Source organism: Plecotus auritus (assembly GCF_963455305.1).
Source record: "Plecotus auritus genome assembly, chromosome: 7".
NCBI classification, from domain to species: domain Eukaryota; kingdom Metazoa; phylum Chordata; class Mammalia; order Chiroptera; family Vespertilionidae; genus Plecotus; species Plecotus auritus.
Genome location: NC_137774.1, coordinates 69,269,206 through 69,291,583, shown reverse-complemented (window position 1 = coordinate 69,291,583; position 22,378 = coordinate 69,269,206). Strand labels below are relative to the sequence as shown.

Sequence of the window (22,378 nt, the reverse complement as noted above, 5' to 3'; positions counted from 1 at the left end):
AGAAGAAGTTAGGGGCAATCAGGCAGGCAGGCGAGCAGTTAGGAGCCAGAAGTTCTGGATTGCGAGAGGGATGTCCGACTGCCGGTTATCCCCTGAGGGGTCCCAGATTGGAGAGGGTGCAGGCCGGGCTGAGGGACACCCTTTCCCACCGCATGAATTTCATGCACCGGGCCACTAGTAATAATATATGTGAGAGAGAAACATTAATTGGTTTGCTTCCCACACACCCCAACCTGGCCAGGGATTGATCCGCAACCTAGGTATGTGCCCTCACTGGAATCGAACCTGCAACCTTTCAGTATGCAGGACGATGCTCCAAACCAACTGAGCCACACCAGTCAAGGCTATCCATTCATCTATTGATGGACACTTAGTTTGCTAATGAACATATGGGTGCATATGTATTTTTTAATTAGTGTTTTAGGTTTCTTTAGGTAAATACCCAGAAGGTTTTTAAAAATAAATACCCAGGTAAGTTCTTTGGAATTGATGGGTCTTTCTTTGTCTATTATTATAGCTTTTGTTTTAAAGTTCATTTTGTCTGGTATAAGTTTTGCTACCCCAGCTTTTTTCTTTTTCTTTTTTTTTTTTTTTGCCTTTTTTTTTTTTTCTTTTTCATGAAATATCTTTTTCCATCCCTTCACTTTGTGTGTGTCTTTTGATCTGAAGTGAGTTACTAAAACTCTTTAATGCCTTCTAACCACTCTGGTACTAAGGACCAATATTCCCAGTGTAGCCCTGTGAGGTCTGGCCCATCATCTCCTCCAGCCTCACTGTTCCTTGTCCTTCTCAAGTGCCCTATTTTCTCCCATTCAGGCCTCTCCATGGGCTGCACCTCCACCTGGAATGCTCCTTACTCTCCCACCCTTTGCCTTACTAATTCTACTCAGCTTCAGAATGTCAGCTCAAAAATTACCTCAAAAAGAAAAAGCCCTGGCCAGTGTGGTTCAGTGTTTGGAGCGTCAGCCTGCACACCAAAGTGTCATGGGTTCTATTCCGGTCAAGAGCACCTACCTGGGTTTCAGGTTCCATCCCCGACCCGGTTCAGGCACATGCAGGAGGCAACCTATTGATGTATCTTTCTCACATCGATGTTTCTCTCTGTCTGTCTCTCTCTCTCTCTTTCTCTCTCCATTACCCTCCCTGCTCCCTTTCATTCTCTCTAAAAATCAATGGAAAAAATATCCTTGTGTGAGAATTAACAAAGAATGAATGAATGAATGAATGGTTATTTCCCTGAGGGAAACTTTTCTAAGGAGGCCAGATTCCCTGTTACACAACCCAAGTAATCTCTGCTTTTCCTTCAAAGCACTCCTATCAGCTTGTACTTAATAATATAACCTTTGGTTTTTCTATACAACATTATGTTTTTACTTGTTTAGTTTTCTACAGATTAGCAAGAGTTTTTTCTAGCCTGTCTGCAGGAGTCTCATTGTTCAGCACACACTCTTGGGACTTCCATTGTTGTGTACTAGCTCCTCTTGTCACAGAGGGGCTCCACCCGCCCCCGCCCCCCATGGTCCTCTGGGCCCAGTGTCCTGCTTTGGGTGCATCCCTGGCTGTCTTTTCTGATTTAGCCTTCTTGCCTAGGTTCCATGTCAGACACTCAACCAGGCTTTTTTTTTTTTTTTTTTTCCCCAGGTACGACACCGATATCTGTTCTGCTTCCTGTGCTTCGCTGGATTGTCTGTCATCCCTTCTGTGTTTAGTATCTTGAGGAAGGACAGGAAATGGGTTAATCTCACTTCTCATATCCTACCTTAATAAACATCATCACGCACACTTGCTGAGTGAACAAATGAGAAGTGGCTGAGCTAGAAACAAAACCAAGGTCTGATTCCAAAGCCCCAAGGACACCCTTTTGTTTCCTTTAATGTTACACATAACATCCGTTTTATAGATGGAAGTACAGCCCTTACATAACTTAATACAAAAGAACAGGACATTCAGCAACACTTGGTCAGAATACCATCACCTACAGCACCCATCCCTCAAAGGATTCGTTATGCACAGCAGTTCATCAGACATTCAGTTCCCCAGCACTTCAAGCACCCACAAGAGCACTGCCCAGGGCCAGGCTCCTGCAAACTGGGCAGGGGAAGGAGACACCTGAAGTTACTCAGTTTACAGCTTCAGGGATTGTATTTTAGAGCCAGTAACAGGAAGCTCTTGCTGAAATAGATGAGGTATTTCCAGAAGCTCAGCCAAAGACTTCTGCCTCCTCCCTTTATTACCTACTCTGATGCCACAGAAAAGCTCTGAAATGCTGGCTAAATAGCTTCGAAATATCTACAACTTCAAAGCCCAAGACAGTGTCCTCGATGTTCCCAGCACAAAAATTAGGTCCTGCTAGAAGTTAGGTACATGAAAGTAACCAGTATGGTTGTAGATATAATGACATTACTCCTATTAGAGAAGAACTGGACAAAATAAATGCCTAGCAACCATAATACATTAACATAATGAAATATTCCAGAGTTACAAAAAACTAAGTTGAAAACTTTCACACAAAAATGCAAGAAGAGAAAGGCTAAACCAAATAATTTGTTGATATAGATTTCCTGCAGATTACATTTGGGTGAGAATAGAAAGGGGCAGCAGCATCTGAGTCCCAGCCCTGCCACCCCCAGATTTGAGACACTAACAAGTCTTGCTGTACGGTATCACACAACTATGGTGGGGGCAGTGAGGAAAGTGCATAGGCAGATTCCTAAGCTAGTCTGACAGATGTACATATGGGGTGTTGAGGAGGGAGAGGAGCTTAAAACAGTTAAATGGGGTGAACACTTGAGTTTCTCTCCACTCCCTCCTGAAAGTCCACTGGAAAAATGCAGTCCCAATGTTCTCGAAGATGCCCAGAGATGGACAAGTGGAACTCAGAGCAAAGAGCACATAAATGTAAGGTCCAGAGAGGGGATGTCAGACTGTTGGAAGGTGCCCATTGTCCTCACTAGCAGAAAGGTGTGGACAAGGAACGAGGAAGGCTGGTCAACCTTGAAGCTCTGAAAGGTCAGAGCCAACCACCCACTGTTTAGTTGAGACAATGGTAGCTAAAGCAACATCCACCTTTTAGTTTTATGTAAATTCTTGCTGATTGGCTATTATTGGAATTGCCTGCCTAAAGGCTATGGGTGTATCCCATAGTCAAGGGATAGCAAGGCCAGAACGGGGTGGAGTCCTTCCCCTTGAGTTGGGCTCCCGCCTGGCCCCCAATATTTCCAAATTAATATTTTCTAGTCTCTTTCATTTGCATGCGGGCTCCTCCAGAGAGGAGCCCTGAACCACGCGGGACGTGGGGGGGACACTCGCAACTGGCAGCCCAACATAGGGTACTTGCACACTCCCTCCTGAAAGTCCACTGGAAAAATGCAGCCCCAATGTTCTGGAAGATGCCCAGAGATGGACAAGTGGAACTCAGAGCAAAGAGCACATAAATGTAAGGTCCAGAGAGGGGATGTTAGACAATCCAACAAAGCACAGAAAGCAGAACAGATATCGGTGTCGTACCTGGGAGGGGGGGGGGGGGGCGGGAATCCAGGTTGAGTGTCTGACATGGAACCTAGACAAGAAGGCTAAATCAAAAAAGACAACCACGGATGCACCCAAAACAGGACACTGGGCCCAGAGGACCATGGGGGGGGGGGGGGGGGCGAGGAGGAGCCCCTGAGTGACAAAAGGAGCTAGTACACAACAATGGAAGTCCAAGAGTGTGTGCTGAACAATGAGATTCCTGCAGATAGGCTAGAAAGAACTCTTGCTAATCTGTAGAAAACTAAACAAGTAAAAACATAATGTTGTAAGAAAAAAACAAAAGATTGCATTAGAAAGGAAAGGTAATCATAGCACACCCAACAGGTATGAAAGATATCTACAATCAAAATAGATAAATACAGAATGTCTATTTAGGCAAGATTAGAACTGTATTGAAAGAATGGAGGAGACAGAGGGAAATATGTGGGTGTACCTTCTACAAAAGAAACTCAATAGAAACTACCTAAAACTGGGGGGCGGGGGGGTGGGCCGTAAGGAGGAACACTTAGAAGGAAACAGCCAGGAGTCTGGAAGTGGGAAGTAAAGAGAGTGTAACTACTTTTTGTTATATAACGTGTAGCTCACTATTTGATTTTTAAAATTATACACATGATTAAAATTAAACCAAAATACAAAATTAAAATAAATACCAAAAGGAGTGCAACAAGCTGAGGTTAGAGGGTAGCTGAGACATGTCAGAAAGAATAGGCCAAGGTGTGTCGCTTTCCCAGTTTGGGTCCTGGCTTTTCATCTGTACCTTTCTACCATGACAGAAAGCAGTGAGGGCAGAGGGAAGCTCTGAGTCATTCTGCGGAGCCAGCTGAGTGGGTCCTAAGTAAACATTTATGAAATTAATGTGTCAAAATAAATACAATAGTGAGGGAAAGAGCGATGTTAAAATATGACAGGGGATGGGGGAAGGATCTTTAAAGCGATGCAAACATTTTCAAAATTCTCTAGAAAACTGGCTCTCTGAGTGACACACCAGGACCAACAATAGCATCACCAGAAACTAAGTAGAAACACTTTTCTTAGCAGGCCTCACCCAAACCAGATAAGTCAGACACTCTGGGGAGGGCCCAGAAGTCAGTTTTAAGGAGATCTCCAAGTGATTCTGATGACAGCAAGTATGTGAGATCAGGTGACAACTTGGTCCCTTCAGTGGTGTAAAATAGTCTTTCTCAACAAGTGGTCTAGAGATCCTGAGGGAGACCTGTGTCCCGGGGAGTGGGGTATTCAAGTTCATAACAAATTTCATAACATGCTAAGACATTCTTTCCTTTCTTTCATCTCACTCGCCCACAAATGTACAGTGGAGTTTTCCAGAGGTTACATGACACATTGCTTGCAGAGGCAGATATAACAATCCAGCTCTCACCCAGCCTGTGTGACTCAGTAATTGAGCATCATTGACCCATGAACCAAAATGTCACTGGTTCAATTCCCAGTCAGGGCACATGCCTGGTTGTGGGCTTGATCCCCAGTAAGGGGTGTATAGAAGGCAGCTAATAGATGTTGATTATTCTCATTGATGTTTCTATTTCTCTATTCCTCTCCCTTCCACTCTCTCTAAAAAATCAATAAAACACCTATAAAAAAAAAAACACAAACATTAAAAAAAAAGAATCTAGCTCTCTTCAATTAAACCAGACATTTAAGAGATTTGCAAAAATGTAAAACAATGCCACTCTTCTCACTATTTTAGAAAAGTTATTTTGCATAAAAATGTTATTAATGTTAACATGTAGTGATTTATTTTTAGTATTTTTAATTTATTGATCTGAGAGAAAGAGGACAGGAGAGAGAGAGAGAGAGAGAAAGAGAGAAACAGTGATTTGTTGTTCCACTTATTTGTATATTCATTGATTGTTTCTTGTATGTGCCCTGATCAGGAATGGAACCAGCAACCTTGGTGTATTGGGATGATGCTCTAATTAACTGAGCTACCCGGCCAGGGCTGTAATGAATTATTTTTAACAGATTAATAAAAGTATCTTAGATTTTTATTTTTTTTTTAGTTTTACTTTCTAATATAGCAAAGATCAACAGATATAACCCACATAAACAAAAGCTCTTTGGTACTCAAAACATTTAAAAATGTAAAGGAGCCCAGCCGGCGTGGCTCAGTGGTTGAGCATTGACCTATGAACCAGGAGGACACAGTTGGATTCCAGTCGGGTTACATGCCTGGGTTACGGGCTCAATCCCCAGTGTGGGGTGTGCAGGAGGCATCTGATCAGTGATTCTCTTTGATCATTGATGTTTCTACCTCTCTCTCCCTCTACCTTCCTCTCTGAAATAAATATATATTTTTAAATAAAAATGTAAAGGAGTCTAAAATTAAAAGTTTATGAAGCAGTAGTCTAAGGCTTGAATGACCTAAACAAGGAATTTCCTGATCATCACAGTATGTATCTAACCAAATTCTTTTTATCCTCACCAGAATATGTTTATTGATTTGAGAGAGAGAAGAAGGGAGAGAGAAATATCAATGTATGAGAGAAACATCAATCAGTTGGTTACCATAAGTGCCCCAACCAGGAATTGAACCTGAAACCTTTTGGTGTACTAGACGATGCTCTAACCCAGTGGTCGGCAAACTGCGGCTCGCGAGCCAACATGCGGCTCTTTGACTCCTTGAGTTTTTAGCAAAGGCCAGCTTAGGAGTACCCTAATTAAGTTAATAGCAATGTACCTACCTATATAGTTTAAGTTTTAAAAATTTGGCTCTCAAAAGAAATTTCAATCGTTGTACTGTTGATATTTGGCTCTGTTGCCTAATGAGTTTGCCGACCACTGCTCTAACCAACTGACCCACCTGGCCAGGGCTGTATCTATAACCAAATGTAAATGCTTTCTATGTCACTAACAGTGAGAACAGGTAAATTTGTGGCTTAAACCAAACCCAAACCACAAATCTAATTTTACTGCACTTTGTTGATACCTAAATGTACAATGAAACCCCACAACTTCTGCATGCAACACCCCCTCACATGTACCCAAATACTCTACAATAGCATCTACCTGACCACTGCCATACCAAGACAAAACAGAAAGCAGAAAATGTAGTTAGCCTGAAACAAGAAATTAATTTTTAGGTACCCTAAGCATTTCTAAACTCTTTCACACATTGACTCAAATCTGGACTTACACATTTGAAAATTGTCAATAAGAGGGGCAAGAGTTCTCTCATAACTTCCTTTTGAGGGAGTCTGTATGTTGAACAAGATATTTACATCCCTTATGGAGCACCATCCCTTGATAGAAAAGAACATGGATAAATCACATTCCAAGTGTAAGAAGAGTTTGGATTTCCCATTTCAAAGAGAGGGGACATTTCACATCTTGTATACTCCAACATATGCCAGATTGGTTGTTTAGTTAAAAAGTTAAGCCTGTATGCCTATGTGTAATATTGCTTAACTTATATGGGACAGAGGTTTTATGTTTGTTTTTGTTGGTTGTTTTTAATATTAATAAAAGCCACACAACCTACAGTTGTGTACAGTACAAGATGAAGTGTAGCTCTGGCCAGTGTGGTTCAGTTGGTGGTCCCGTACACCAAAAGGTGCTGGGTTCAATCCCTGGTTGGGGCCTGTGAGGGAGGCAACTGGTTGATGGTTCTCTCTCACACCAAAGTTTCTCTCCCTCTCTCTCTCCCTCCCTTCCCCTAAGATCAATGTTTTTAAAAAATCTTCCCATATCTTTTTTTTTTTAATATTTTTACTGATGTTTAGAGAGAGAGAGAGAAACATCAATTAGCTGCCTCCTGCATGCCCCCTACTGGGAATCGAACCTGCAACCTGGGCACATGGGCACATGCCCTGACCAGGAACCAGTGACCTCTTAGTGCACAGATCGACACTCAACCACTAAGCCACAACCACTGGACTTCCCATATCTTAAAAAAAAAAAAAAAGATGAAGTGTATGTAGGTTGTCATCAATGTATTGTGCTTTTCCCTTTTATTTTGAAGTATGTTGAACCCACTGTAAAGTTCAAAGAATATAAGAAACAGCTATATATCCTTCCCCTAGATTCACCAATTATTAAAGTCCTCCCACATTTTGTGTCTCTTTCTACACACAACTTTTTTGTGGAACTATTAAAAGTAAGCTACAGATATCAAGATGCCTCCCTAAACCCTTCTAGCATGTATTTCCTAAGAACAAGGACCACCCTCCTCCATAATTAGAACACTATATGACACCCAAGAAATTTAACACTGATATTATCAAATATTCTGTCTATATTCAATCATCCCTATAACAGCCTTTACAATTTTGTTTTGTTTTCTTTTTTTCTTGTCTATTGAGGCATTTTATTTGCACGAATGTATTACATTTCTAGAAAAAGAATCCCAGGATTTTCTTTCTGTATTTTCATCTGACTTCTTCATGGTCCATTGATAAAACCAAATTGATGGGGCAGAAGCAGATGGTTCTGCCATTTTTCTATACATATATTTTTTTTAATTGATTTCAGAGAGGGAGAGAGATAGAAACATCAATGATGAGAGAGAATCATTGACTGGTTGCCTCCTGTATGTCCCCTACTGGGGATTGAGCCCACAACCTGGGCACGTGCCCTTGACCAGAATCGAACCAGGACCCTTCAGTCCACAGGCCGATGCTCTATCCACTGAGCCAAACGGGTTAAGGCCATTTTTCTATATCTTTGAGTTGCACATCAAATCTGAGGCTGATTATTCCACACTTGCCTAACCTGCCTGTGAGGTTCACAATTTTCCCAGCTCTGTGGTCATCAATAATTTCAAATTTGCCAATGTAACCATGCTTCATTACAGTGAGAAACCAGATGATGACTTTGGAGCATGGCCTAATAAGAACCTAGTGTTTGCCTCTTTTTGGCTTTGTTGACACTCTTGAGAGCATCCAGAAGCACATAATCTGTTATTGGGGAGTCTGAATTTGATCACCTGGTCAAGATAGAGTCTACCAGGTTTCTCCAATATAGAGCTATCTTTTTCCTTTTGAAATAAATCATCTGTAAAATGATACTTTAGACTGTGTGAGTATCCTGTTTGCCACCCCAATCCCTCACAAATGTTTACACAATGTTTCTTGCCAACCATTGATGATTGTTGCCTGACTCAATTATTACCTCAGTGGTTGCAAAATACTGATTCTCTAAATTTTTCACTCTTTCTACTTTAACTGACATTTGTCTATAAGGAGCCCAATACACCCTTTGGAGTATCACTGGGACTGATTTTTACTATGTGCTGTGAACTTTAAAATTCAGTGTATCCTTTATCATAACATCATTATTCTTTTTTTGGTGTTCAAAATGTCCCAGATTTACCCAGTGGGAACCCATTTGAGCTGCTCTTGTTTCAACATGTCTCCATCAATTTTTGAACACTTCCTTGCTTTCTGGTACAAAATAATTCAGGTTCATATTAAATTTTGTCCGCCCAAAATCTGGACTATCTCTCCAAGGATCTTTGTTTCTTTTAGTGGGAAATGATATTTGGCAACCAAGATCTGGGGGCAAGGTGTACTCATTGTTATTAGGATGTCACTGCCCCCACACCCTCTCAGAACACAGAGCCAGGAATTTTTTTTGAACATGTATTCACACTGATACCTCTAATTTAAACCCCAAGATGACAAGGTTCTTCCCCACCTTTTTCATACCATATTTTTATCTCCTTTCTCCCAGAGAACTGTGGTTCCCAACACTAACCAGTATATTTACTCAATGGCACTATCCCAAAATATAACCAAAGTAATTTCAAAATTACTACTGCTGATCTATCAACAACAAACCTACTTTGTAGTTCTTTTTTTCTTTTGAACATATTCCACTAAAGGTATACAGAGCACTGTATTCATGTGACTTGAATTATATTCCTCTAGGTTCATTTGTTTCTATTTGAACTAAATTTTAGGGGTTATTTTCTATTATTATTGCTTTAATTGTATTTTTTGAGTATTTAGAATATTTGCATGGTTCAAAGTCAAAATTATATAAAAAGGCATACTCAGCCTGGCCGTATGGCTCAGTTAGTTAGAGCATTGTTCCATACCAAAAGGTTGTGGGTTCAATTCCCGGTCAGGGCGCATACCTAGGTTGTGGGTCTGATCCCCGGTTAGGACACATGCAGGGGGTGGTCAATGTTTCTCTCACATCAATATGCATTGATATCTTTGTTTCTCTCTCTCTCTCTCTCTTCCTCTCTCTCTAAAAAATCAATATGAAGATTTTTTTTAAAAGGCATACTCAGGTAAGTTTCACTCTCATCCATATCCATTATACCTTTGTCCCCACCTGCCTGAATAAGTTATTTAAAATTAGTTTCTAGTCTATCCTTCCTGTGTCTCTTTTTGTAGGAGCAAATATATACATATTCTTATTTCCCCTTCTTTCTTTCTTCTTTAGTATATTTACATTGATTTCAGAGAGGAAGGCAGAGGGAGAGAGAGATAGAAACATCAATGATGAGAGAGAATCATTTATCCGCTGCTTCCTGCACACCCCCTACTGGGGATCGAGCCCGCAACCAGGGCATGTGCCCTTGACTGGAAATGAACCCAGGACCGTTCAGTCCGTAGGCCAATGCTCTATCCACTGAGCCAAACCAGCTAGGGCTCCCCTTCTTTCTTATTTCACTTTCTTTCTATTTCTTTTCTTATTTTTGTTACAGTCAGATCCTACTGGCCCAGGCCTGCCCTGGAGCATGTGAGTATGGAAACCTCAGATGGGTTGAAGATTATGACTACATGACCAGGAGGTTAAGGGCAAAGAGATAGAGGCTAGTCTGGGGACTGTAAGGTGTGGTTTCTTATTCTACCTGTGAATTCCTCTTCCTCTGAGCTGAAATCCATCATTTAGGGTTCTGGGCCTCAGATCCCTCATCTGTTTTATTTTTTTTAATTATAGTAAGTTAACCATTTTAAAGTATACAGTTCGGTAGCATTAAGTACATTCACATTGTCATACAACCATCACCTTTACCCACCTCTGGGACTTTTTCATCTTCCCAAACTGAAACTCTACCCATTAAACACTAACTCCCCATTTCCCTCCCCTGGGAACCACCATTCTACTTCCCATCTCTATAATTTGACTATTCTAGGAGCCTCCTATAAGAGGAACCATACAATACCTATTCTTTCTTACCACATGTTATGTTATTAATTTGTCCTTTTTTCTTCCACTCAGTATATCTTAGAAATCACTCCCTACCAGTTCATAGGAATATTGCTCTTTTATTTTTGCAGCTGCACAGTCCTCTGTTATGTGGATGTACTTCACTAATCCTGATGGCCTTTGGGTTGTTTCCATATTTTATATCACAGATGATACTGCCATGAATAACCGTGTGCACCTGTGGTTTGTATTTATAAATAAAGCTACATCCTAGAAGTGAGCGGGTTAGGTCAAAGGATAAATGCATATTTAAATGCAGATACTACTAAATTCCCCTCAATGAAGATTGTACCATTTTGTATTCTCACCAGTAATATGAGAGTGTGCCTATTTCCCAAGAGCCTCACCAACTGAATGTGTTCATGCTTTGCCAAAGTAAGTGAGAAATGCTATCTCAGTGATTTTAGTTTGTGTTTCTCTTATCATGAGTGTAACTGAGCATCTTTGTTACCAAGCAAGGGTTCTCTACCTGATGCACATAGAAGCCAATAAATACTATGGCACCAGCTTTTAAGAAAAGAAAAGGCTTTATTTGTGAGTTGACTGGTAAGGAGACAGGAGGCAAGGTTCAAATCTATCTTCTTCAATCCAAGATTCAGGATGGGATTTTAAGGGGTTTCAGCATCAGATCTTCCTGGACAATGGACCCTTCACTTCTGAAGGGATTCAAGTTCTGGCCAGATTCTAGTCCTTTGGCTCTGTGGGGAGAAGCAGTTAAGGGTTCACAAGTGCTACTCATAAATGGTGTACCCAAGGTTTAAACTTTGGTTCTGGGTCTTGTTGGAAACAGAATAGGACCAGTGTGAGCTGGTTCTGCAGTTACATTTTTGTTTTGTTGTTGTTGTTGTATGTCTAAGGGCTATTTGTGTATCTTTTTCTGTGGAATGTCTTCATATCTCTTTCCATTCTCCTATCAGATTTAGGTCTCTTTTCCCTTTAACTTTTAAGAGTTTTTATATCAGTTTTTCATCTGTGACTCATGTTTTTAAAAATCTTACCTAAGAACACACTGGTCAGGCTTGCTATGCCCTCCTGAATCTTCTAGATGAAGCTCTGAGGTGCCTTCACTGATATAAGCAGGAAGACCAGGGATCAGATTGTACACATAACCCATAAAGGTTAACAGTGCTCTGAAGCAGAACCAGGAACCTAGCCACCATCTGCTTAGCCATCCCTCATCTGTATTTCAACTTAGAAAAATGTTCTCACTGGCTGAAGTTTTTAAAGGACACTTATATAGGCTTTCAAAGGAAATTCTAATTTTTCTAATCGATGTGGATTTTTACCTATTTTTATTGAGGCTCCAGCAATCTATTAGTAAAGATTAAATTACTATTTAACTTTTTAAAATATAATTAATCAGTTCACTGGCAGGCACCTTAATCTAACAACAACAACAAAAAGGGCCCTTGGAATGTCGGTGGATTGCTAGAGACAGTAAAATGTTCTGTTTAGTGTCCAATGATTTACAGCAATGAAGGTCTTTATAATCCTGAACAATTCCTCTTGTCAAAACAGATAAACACCTAGCCAACGTCTTAGCCAACAGGTACCACTTCATTCATAACCTGAGTTTTAGGCTTTAAATTGATTAAACTTGCTTAAAGATAAATCAGAATAAATTATGTTAAATGAAAAACAATTAATCACAAAACCCTCTGACAACAACACTGATAACCTCCCAATACCATGGAGCCCTAGGTCAAAACAGGGATAAAAACCAGCAAGCTCACTTTTGACTATAGCAAGTCTACTTACACGTGAACACAGAAGGCTCTAACACTTTAGTAAAAGTTTTATAAAAGTATACAACAAAAGTAAAAGTACAATAGATCATTTAACAAACTTAAATCCTTCTGAAGACATGGGTCTTTAGAAAAATAACTAGGATTTCAAGAAAATAGCTAGAAGTTTTAGAAATAGAACAAGTTTTTGACATACAGATGATATGTGCAAAAAGGACTTAAAATAATGCACAGTGATAGTGTTTCCTCTATTTACAGCTAATAATGCTAACATGTTACTTGGCCCTTCAGTTTGTCTCATATTTTGGAACATCCATCCATGACAGCATGCCCACAATGTCCCTGTAAAAAAAGACATAGCACCCATTCAAGGCCTGCAGTTGTTGGCCCAAGGCTCAGCTTGCCCAGCGGGAGGCTTATAGACAGGAAACTAAGACACCTGTTTCAGCAGCATAGACAAGACCTTGGCTCAATATTAGCTCTGGTTTTAAACATAAAAAACACAAGAACACAGTTGTAACTAGAGTAATACCAACTTGCCTAAAACAAGCATGTAATATTTGGACAGAAAAATAAAATTGTACCTACTGAAAAAATGTATTTTCTTTACTAACCATGATACTGAATCCCTTTATCCTAATCCACTAGTCTCAGGAACTTTTTAAAATTACAGGGTAAGTGTAACACTTTCCGCCAGGAATTACTTATCGAGTTACTTATTAGATACTGACAAAAACACAATGGCCAACTGGAAGCCAACCTTCAAGAATTATAGGCACCCTAGCTGGTTTGGCTCAGTGGATGGAGCGTCGGCCTGTGGACTGAAGGGTCCCGGGTTCGATTCCAGTCAAGGACAATATGCCTGGGTTGTAGGCTTGATCCCCAGTGGAGGGGCATATGGGAGGCAGCCAATCGGTGGTTCTCTATTATCACTGATGTTTCTGTCTCTCTCTCTCTCTCCTTTCCTCTATGAAATCAATAAAAATATTTTTTTAAAAAAGGAAGCATTATAGGCATTTTCGCCCAGCCAGTGTGGCTCAGCGGTTGAGTGTCGACCCATGAACCAGGAGATCACGGTTCGATACTTGATCAGGACACATGCCCAGGTTTCAGGCTCAATCCCCAGTGGGGGGTTTGCAGGAGGCAGCAGATCAATGATTCTCTCTCATCATTGATGTTTCTATCTCTCTCTCCCTCTCTCTTCCTCTCTGAAATCAATAAAAATATATTAAAAAAACTAAATAATTAAAGATAATGGAAAACTTCTTTTAAAAAATGTATGATGTAAGGCATGGTGAATCTTTAAAAATAAAAGTTTATCTTACATTGGAGACTTAGCAATTATCACTTTTAAGGGCCACATAAGTCTTCAGTGGATGCCTAATTCTTTGTCTGATACTTCAATTATAACTAATGTTTAGACTCTATTTCCAGAATTCAAACAAAATAACTGTTTGGAAGGGAAGAAACCCATATGCTTACTTCCCTTTAGAAGCTTGTTCGTGTAGTCTACATGGAATTAAATTCTTCCTATATCTTATATCCTACATTGTAATAATCCTTAACAAATCTGAATCTTCCTGGGACAAGTAAACCCTAGACTTCCCTTAAAGTATACACCTAATACCAGAGATCTTCAATTTCAAAAAATTGGTCAAAAAGCAGGTTCAAAGTAACAGATATTGAAATTATACAATTTTTGTACAATGAAGCATTTATTATATATATTTTAATTTACATACTAAATACTTAAGTAGCTATCTTTCTAGATGGGATTATAGTGATTCTTATTTTTCTGATATTGCTTACTGGTATTTACTTTCATCTTTTAATTTTTTTAATTTATTTTTAAATAGGAAACACTTTACGAATTTGAGTGTCATCCTTGCACGGGGGCCATGCTAATCTTCTGTTTCCTTCCAGTTTTAGTACATGTGCTGCCAATGTGAACATTACTTTGATCTTTTTAAGCAATGAACATCTATTAAAATGACTTAGTTTCCAACCAATGATCTCAATTGTGTATTTTTATACACAGTCGTGTGTGTGTGTGTGTGTGTGTGTGTGTGTGTGTAGGTGTGTTGACAAAAAAGTTCAGAAGTGCCCCACCGGTATGACTCAGCAGTTGAGGGTTGACCCATGCACCAAGAGGTCACTGGTTCAATTCCTGGTCAGGGCACATGCCTGGGTTGTGGGCTCAATCCTCAGCAAGGGGTGTGCCGGAGGCAGCCGATCCATGTTGATTTTTCTCATCAATGTTTCTCTCTCTCCCTCCCTCTCTAAAATCAATAAAAATATTTTTTTAAAAAAAAGTCCAGAAGGAAATGCACTAAAATACTAATGGTATTTTTCTCAGGATAATGCGATTGTTAGTCATTTTTTGTTTTATATTTTACTAGTGGCCCCGTGCACAGACTCGTGCACACTGAAAGGAAAATAATTAGAATATTTTAATATTGCTATTTGCCCTTTCTCCCTCAGTGCCTGATCACCGTCTGCGGGGCAATTGGGCCCCCACTCACACCTGCCTTGGCCTGGCTCACCTGCTCCACCGTCCCGCAATGGTCCCACTGTCGGGGTCCATCAGGGCCAGCAGTGCTTCCACTGCCGCCTGCTGCCAGCACCACCGATGCCCGTCATGTTCCACACCACCCCCTGGTGGTCAGCGCACATCTTAGCAAGGGGTCAAACTCCCAGTTGGACAACTGCCCAAGGGGACAATTTGCATATTAGGCTTTTAGTATATAGGATATCACTCTGTATTTTCCTGGATTTTTTTAATAATAAGCATGCACCCTGCCTGAGTAGCTCAGTTGGTTAGAGCATAGTCCAGATACACCAAGGTTGCAGGTTCGATGTCCAGTCAGGTCATATACAAAACCAAACAATGAATGCATAAATAAGCGGGAAAACAAATCAATGTTTTTCTCTCTCCAAAAAAAAAAATCAATCAAAAAAATTAAAATAATAAGCACATGTTATTTTTATAATATGAAAATGACATTTTTTAATACACTAACAAAATTGCCTGTGATCAAGCACATAAAGAAACATTTTCTGGCCCCAGTGCACATGGCTCAGTGGTTGTACTTCGACCTATGAAACAGGAGGTCATCGTTTGATTCCGGGTCAGGGCACATGCCTAGGTTGTGGTCTTGCTCCTCAGTAGGGGGTGTGCAGGAGGCAGCAGATCAATGATTCTCAATGTTTCTCTCTTATCATTGATGTTTCTCTCTCTCTCTCTCCCTCTCCCTTCCTCTCTGAAATCAATAAAAAAATATATTTTTTAAAAACCATTATCTGTCGAGAAACCAAGATGGCAGCATAGGTAAACACCTAAACTGCTGCCTCGCACAACAATTTCAAAACTACAACTAAAAGACAAAACAGACATCATCCAGAACCACAGGAAGGCTGGCTGAGTGGAAATTCTACAACTAGAAGGAAAGAGAAAAGCATACTGAGACTTACAGGAGCTGTGGAAGGCAGAGGTACGGAGGCACGCACGCGCTGAGACGGCTGGCAACTGAGTACACGGCTGGATTTCTCAATCAGGCGGGAGACAAAAGCTCCCGACAGCTCTGAACTCCAGTTCCGGGCAAGACTCTGGGGACCCAGACTCATACGGGGAGAAATGGACTGTCTGGCAGCAGGCAAAACTCGAGGGCGGCTTTCTCTCAGAGGTGCTTGTAGCAATTACCGTGGGACACTGAGACTCAGGGGACTCTTAAGGCAGGGCTGACAGGAAGCCATCTCTGTTTGCCCCGCCCTATAATCCCACACCACAAGGCCATAGCTGTTTGCTCTGCCATGAGACTCCATCCTCTGCAAGCTGAGCACAGAGGCTTTTGCATATGAATGGCCTGGTCCTTTGAATTTTAAACTTACATACAGCTGAGTCAGTGAGACCCAAAACATCCAAAAGAAGGCCCAAGGCTCCACAGCAGCTTGCACTGCTTCACAGCTGGGCCTCATCTGGGCACCTCCAAAACCCAAACAAAGAAGAGGAATCTGCAAACCTCTCCGCTTAGCTCCTGCTGTGTGGCCTCAGGCAGAGGCTAAATTAGCACCTCCTTGGAGATCCAAGAGCCAATGTACCCAGGGGTCAGAGTGGGACCATCCAGATTACAACTCCTCAGATCCATAAGGAACACACTCAGGGGGCAGACTCAGTGAACACCAAAGCCCCACTGAAGCAAGTCTTGTCTCATAAGGGTGTCTCCAGCACAGAAGTTCTCCCAGCATAGACACAGCTGATCCTCACAACCAATTGGCCTGGAGGTCAATTCCCCCCAGTGATACCAACAACAATCAAGGCTTAACTACAACAAGACTGTGCACACAGCCCACAAAGGGGTGCACCAAGAGTGTCCACCTCCGGTAACTGGGGAGGCTGAGTCACTGGGCCCTATAGGACACCTAGCACACAAAGCCACTCTATCAACTCAGGGAAGCAGCCAAAATGTGGAGACAAAGAAACAGGTCACAAATGAAAGAAATGGAGGAAAGCAAATGACTGGATATAGAGTTCAAAACCACGGTTATAAGGTTTTTCAAGAATTTTCTAGAAAAGGCCGATAAATTTAGTGAGACCCTCGAGGATATGAAAAAGGACCAACTAGAAATTAAGCATACACTGACTGAAATAAAAAATAATATACAGAGATCCAACAGCAGACTAGAGGATCGCAAGAATCAAGTCAAAGATTTGATACAAAGCAGCAAAAAACACCCAACTGAAAAAGCAAAAAGAAAAAAGAATCCAAAAATAGGAAGATAGTGTAAGGAGTCTCTGGGACAACTTCAAGCGTACCAACATCAGAATTATGGGGGTGCCAGAGAAGAGAGAGAGCAAGATACTGAAAACCTACTGGAAGAAATAATGACAGAAAACTTCCCCCACCTGGTGAAAGAAATAGACTTACAAGTCCAGGAAGCGCAGAGAACCCCAAACAAAAGGAATTCAAAGAGGACCACACCAAGACACATCATAATTAAAATGCCAAGAGCAAAAGACAAAGAGAGAATATTAAAAGCAGCAAGAGAAAAACAGTTAGTTACCTACAAGGGAGCACCCATACGACTGTCAGCTGATTTCTTAACAGAAACTATGCAGGCCAGATGGGAGTGGCAAGAAATATTCAAAGTGATGAATAGCAAGAACCTATAACCAAGATTACTCTACCCAGCAAAGCTATCATTCAGAATTGAAGGGCAGATAAAGAGCTTCACAGATAAGAAAAAGCTGAAGGAGTTCATCACCACCAAACCAGTATTATATGAAATGCTGAAAGGTATCATTTAAGAAGAGGAAGAAGAAGAAAAAGGTAAAGATAAAAATCATGAACAACAAATACATATCTATCAACAAGTGAATCTAAAAATCTAGTGATTAAAAAATCTGATGAACAGAATAAACTGGTGAATATAATAGAATCAGGGGCATAGAAAGGGAGTGGACTGACAATTCTCAGGGGGAAAGGAGTGTGGGAGGTGCAGGAAGAGACTGGACAAAAAGCGTACACCTATGGATGAGGACAGTGGGGGGGATAAGGGCAGAGAGTGGGGTGGGAACCTGGTGGAGGGGAGCTATGGGGGAAAAAAGAGGAATAATTGTAATAATCTGAAGAATAAAGATTTATTATTATAAAAAAACAAAAAACATTATCTGTCTTTTACCAATTCATCTGACATACAGACCAAGAGGTACACATACAAACACACACACACACACACACAAAACAGAAGCTCCCACATGCACCTGCTCTCACATACTAGGTTCATTCTCTCACACACACTAGCTCACACAAGCACTCATTCTCTCTCACGCACAGTCACACTCACACAGACTTAAATTCAAGGCTAGAGTAGAAACTGGAAAAGACACTGAAGCAACTAAAAGGTGCAGCCAAAATAAACAAAAAGTGCAGCCAAATGTCCCTAGGGACTTCCAACTCCTACCAGCAGAGGTACAGGAATGAAAAGCAGGGAGACCTGAGTATCAACACTTCCCTCAGCAGCCTACTTATGCAAGTACTGTACTGAAGAGGACAGGCAATGCCTACAAGGTTACTGAAGGGCATTCATTCCGTGCTTCGATATGTAGGGTTCTCTGGAAAGAATCAATGACTATCAAAATGTAAATGTTTAAGTTAGGGTAATAATACAATGTGAAGATAATCTCTACAATTAATTCTTTTGAAAAATAAAGCCAATCCTTTCCACAATACTCTTATAATTTATTCTATAATTTCTGCTTTATAATGAGTTAGTGATGACTATAAAAGTATCAGTCTTCTCAGTATGAAGGAATTGTGTTGATGAGAAGTGGTCAAGCCTGTTAAAAAAAAAACCTATGCCGAAACCGGTTTGGCTCAGTGGATAGAGTGTCAGCCTGCGGACTGAAGGGTCCCAGGTTCGATTCCGGTCAAGGGCACAATGCCTAGGTTGTGGGCTTGATCTCCAGTATGGGGTGTGCAGGAGGCAGCTGATCAATGATTCTCTCTCATCATTGATGTTTCTCTCTCTCTCTCCCTCTCCCTTCCTCTCTGAAACCAATAAAAATGTATTTTTTTAAAAACCTATTCCAAGTTCACAACTAGTGCCTGGGAGCATCTGAGTCCTGTTTCACCGAGAAAGCTCCACTGTAGACCTCTTTCTCCTTTCCCCTGCTGATTCCTGCTAACACTGTTATATTACACCACACCTGATCTATCACCAGAGGATGTAATGAGATCCAAACACACCATGACATTGCTGAAGAGGAACACAAAAGCCATCTGTATTATAAATGGGAGCTTCTTATATTAAAACTTCAGCTACAGCACTTAAATAATTTAAAATGTTTTCTTCATAAACAGATTACTTAAAAGATACTGAACATAGTGGTCATGGACAACAGGGGGTGGGGGCATGCGTGGGGAAGGGTTCGGAAGGGGAATGGGGGGATGAGCACAAATATGTGACACCTTAATCAATAAAGAAATTTTTTTTTAAAAAAAAGAGATAACCCAATAAAAACAAGAGCTACTCCACCAGGAAAAAAAAAAAAAAGATACTGAACATGCTACCTTTGAAAATTTTGAAATAATCAAGATAATCTATTTGTTATCATGGAGGACAGTAATGTGACCAGTCTAAGAGTTTCATGCACTCAATATTTTGAAATCTCAATGTGGAAAGTACAAAAATTTTTGGTTTTATTGCTGTTATCCAATTTATCTAAACAGTTTCTAGGGTTTTCAAAAAAATCATGAATGTTTTAAAATGCATTCTTATCTTTTAGAGATATATACTGAAATATTTATGGATGAAATACTATGTCACATATGTGCATCAAAAATAATAATCCAGGGGTGCCCAGCCAGTTTAGCGTTGGCCTATGAACCAGGAGGTCACAGTTCAATTCCCGGTCAGTGCACATGCCCACGTTGCAGGCTCCATCCTCAGTGGGAAGGACGGGGGGGGGGGGGGGGGGGGGGGGCAGGGGGGCATGTAGGAGGCAGCCGATTGATAATTCTCTCTCATCACTGATATTTCTATCTCTCTCTCCCTCTCCCCCCTCTCTCTGAAACCAATAAAAACATAAAAATATTTTTAAATAATTCAGGGGTGGGGAGTTTACAGATGAACCAAGACTATTGAAACTGAGCAATGGCTAGGGAGCAGGGAGATGGGGGTAGGGAGGAGGAGGTCACTAGACTAGCCTTATTCTCTCTCTACTTATGTGTATGTTCAAGACTTTTCATTTAAAAGTTTAAAAATATTCATCATGAGGTAGAATTCTTCACTTTTCTCTAAACTACTTCACTATCAGAGAATATTTCTTCTCTTTGCTCCTCTATAATGTATTCTTATAATGGACTTGGGAAAAGCAAGCCTAAACCATAATAAAGGATAGCAAAGCTTACACACACACAAAAGTCAACCTTTCATTACGCTGTGAATTATCTGCTCCTCCACCATCCCAGGGAGCTCACACAAGTCCAGGTACTTAGATCAAGTCTAACACTGCTTCTTCCTGAGCAGTCTGGGAGAGCAGACAGAAGGGGCAATGCCACAGGCCTCCTTACACTTGTCTATCCCCACTAAACCCAAGCCTTACCACCAAATTTAAAATTCCACCAGGACCTATCAGAGCAAAGAATTTTGACTCATTTCTACTTTGTGATTACAAGAAAGTTCAGCCCCAAATAACAACCAAAAGTTTTTCCCACTGTGATCAATAAGGACAGTCACAACACAACAAAAGATGTTTCTCAAATGGAAAGGATTTTATGGAAGTCAGTAAGATGAAACTTCATGGGAATATTTTGAGATACCAAATCTAAGAAGTTGAGAGCCATCTGAAGATTTTATGTCAAAAGACCTTGTTCTAGTCCTTGCTCTAGCACTGACAATTTCGTTTGTGGGGTGTTAGGAGTTATTTAAACTTTCTGGGCTTCTGTTTCTTACCTGCAAAGTGAAATGAAGCCTATTACTACTTCAGAGAAAGGTGGTGATGATCTAGTGAAAACATAAATGAACCTGATATAAGCTGTAAAGTACTTTATCAAAGTCAGGTTATGGTGAAAGGGAAAAAAAAGAAAGAACAAATGTGGTATTTTTTTTAACATCTTTAGTGTAATGAGAAAGGGTGTGGTGTGCTTGGAGAGAAGACACATCACACTAGCAAAACACAACCAAGGATGCCCAAGATGCTTTCTGACCCAGGGACAAGAAGGAAAAGTATCAAAAGAACTTGGACCAGCAATTACAATCCCTGCTAATCATACAGGAAATTATACCATATATCTCTCTGCCCATTAGACTAGGACAGTGGTCGGCAAACTGCAGCTCGGGAGCCACGGTTTGCTGCTCTGTTGACTAATGAGTTTGCCGACCACTGGGATATGGGCTTATCACAAGGAACAATAACAGCCTGTAATTATTGGAATAGAGAGTCTAGGTCAGTGGTCGGCAAACTCATTAGTCAACCGAGTGGCAAACCATGGCTCGCGAGCCAGCCGCAGTTTGCCGACCACTGGACTGGACTAGGACATAGGAGACCCATCTGAGCAATGTCTTCCAACTAAGAGCTAAACAAAAGCAGTACACTGATGCCCACAGAAGCATGCACATCTTCCTGGGCTCAAGGGACAAATGGGGGGAGGGGGGTAGAGCATGGACCCCTTTTCAAGGTTCCTTTTTTTAAATTTCTTTCTTTTTAAAATTTTATTTATTTACTGACTTTTAAAGAAAGACGAAGGGAGGGAGGGAGAGAGGGAAGGAGAGAAACATCAACCTGCAGTTCCACTTATTCATGGATTCATTGGTTGTGCCCTGACCAAATCAAACCTCACAACCTTGGCACATGGGGACCATGCTCCAACCAACTGAGCTACCCAGCCAGGGCCATAAAGGTTCTTAATGCTATGTCTAACACCCTAAATATTAGGATGTCAATTTTACCTCTTTTCTTAAAGATCTCTTGGCTTAAACATGCATATGCACTTGAACACCCACTTAACAAATGTCTGCATGTGTTGAGAAGCCAATAAAATACAAAAACTAGAAGATCAGCATTTTAGGGATTTTTTACTACTAAGTGAAATATTTAAAAGTGCACACCAGTAACCTATTTGCTGTCTACCGAGCTATTACCAGAACACACACAGCCGCGCTTGTTGTCACCTGGAACTTCCATGAGTGCTGAGATAGAGGGGAAGGACTGCTCTCCCGGAGCAGTTGCAGCCCCGGGAGACTGTGTGGTACCTGTGCCACACTGCACTGTGCATTCCCACTGCTGCCTGTCTATGCATCTCACATCTCCCAAATGTGGAGGTGGCCCTGATGGAGTGCTGCTCAAGTTTGTATTCACCAGCCCTGGAGGGATCGTTCAGTTGGTTAGAGCATCCTCCCAATACACCAAAGTTATGAGTTCCATC

The 22,378-nt window shown here is 40.9% G+C and overlaps 1 protein-coding gene across 5 annotated transcripts in view; it reads right to left on the bottom strand.

Annotated features, from left to right (window-relative positions):
- Positions 1-22,378, bottom strand: part of RAB11FIP3 (RAB11 family interacting protein 3) — a 106,413-nt gene that overhangs the window by 82,646 nt on the left and 1,389 nt on the right. The window lies entirely within an intron of this gene.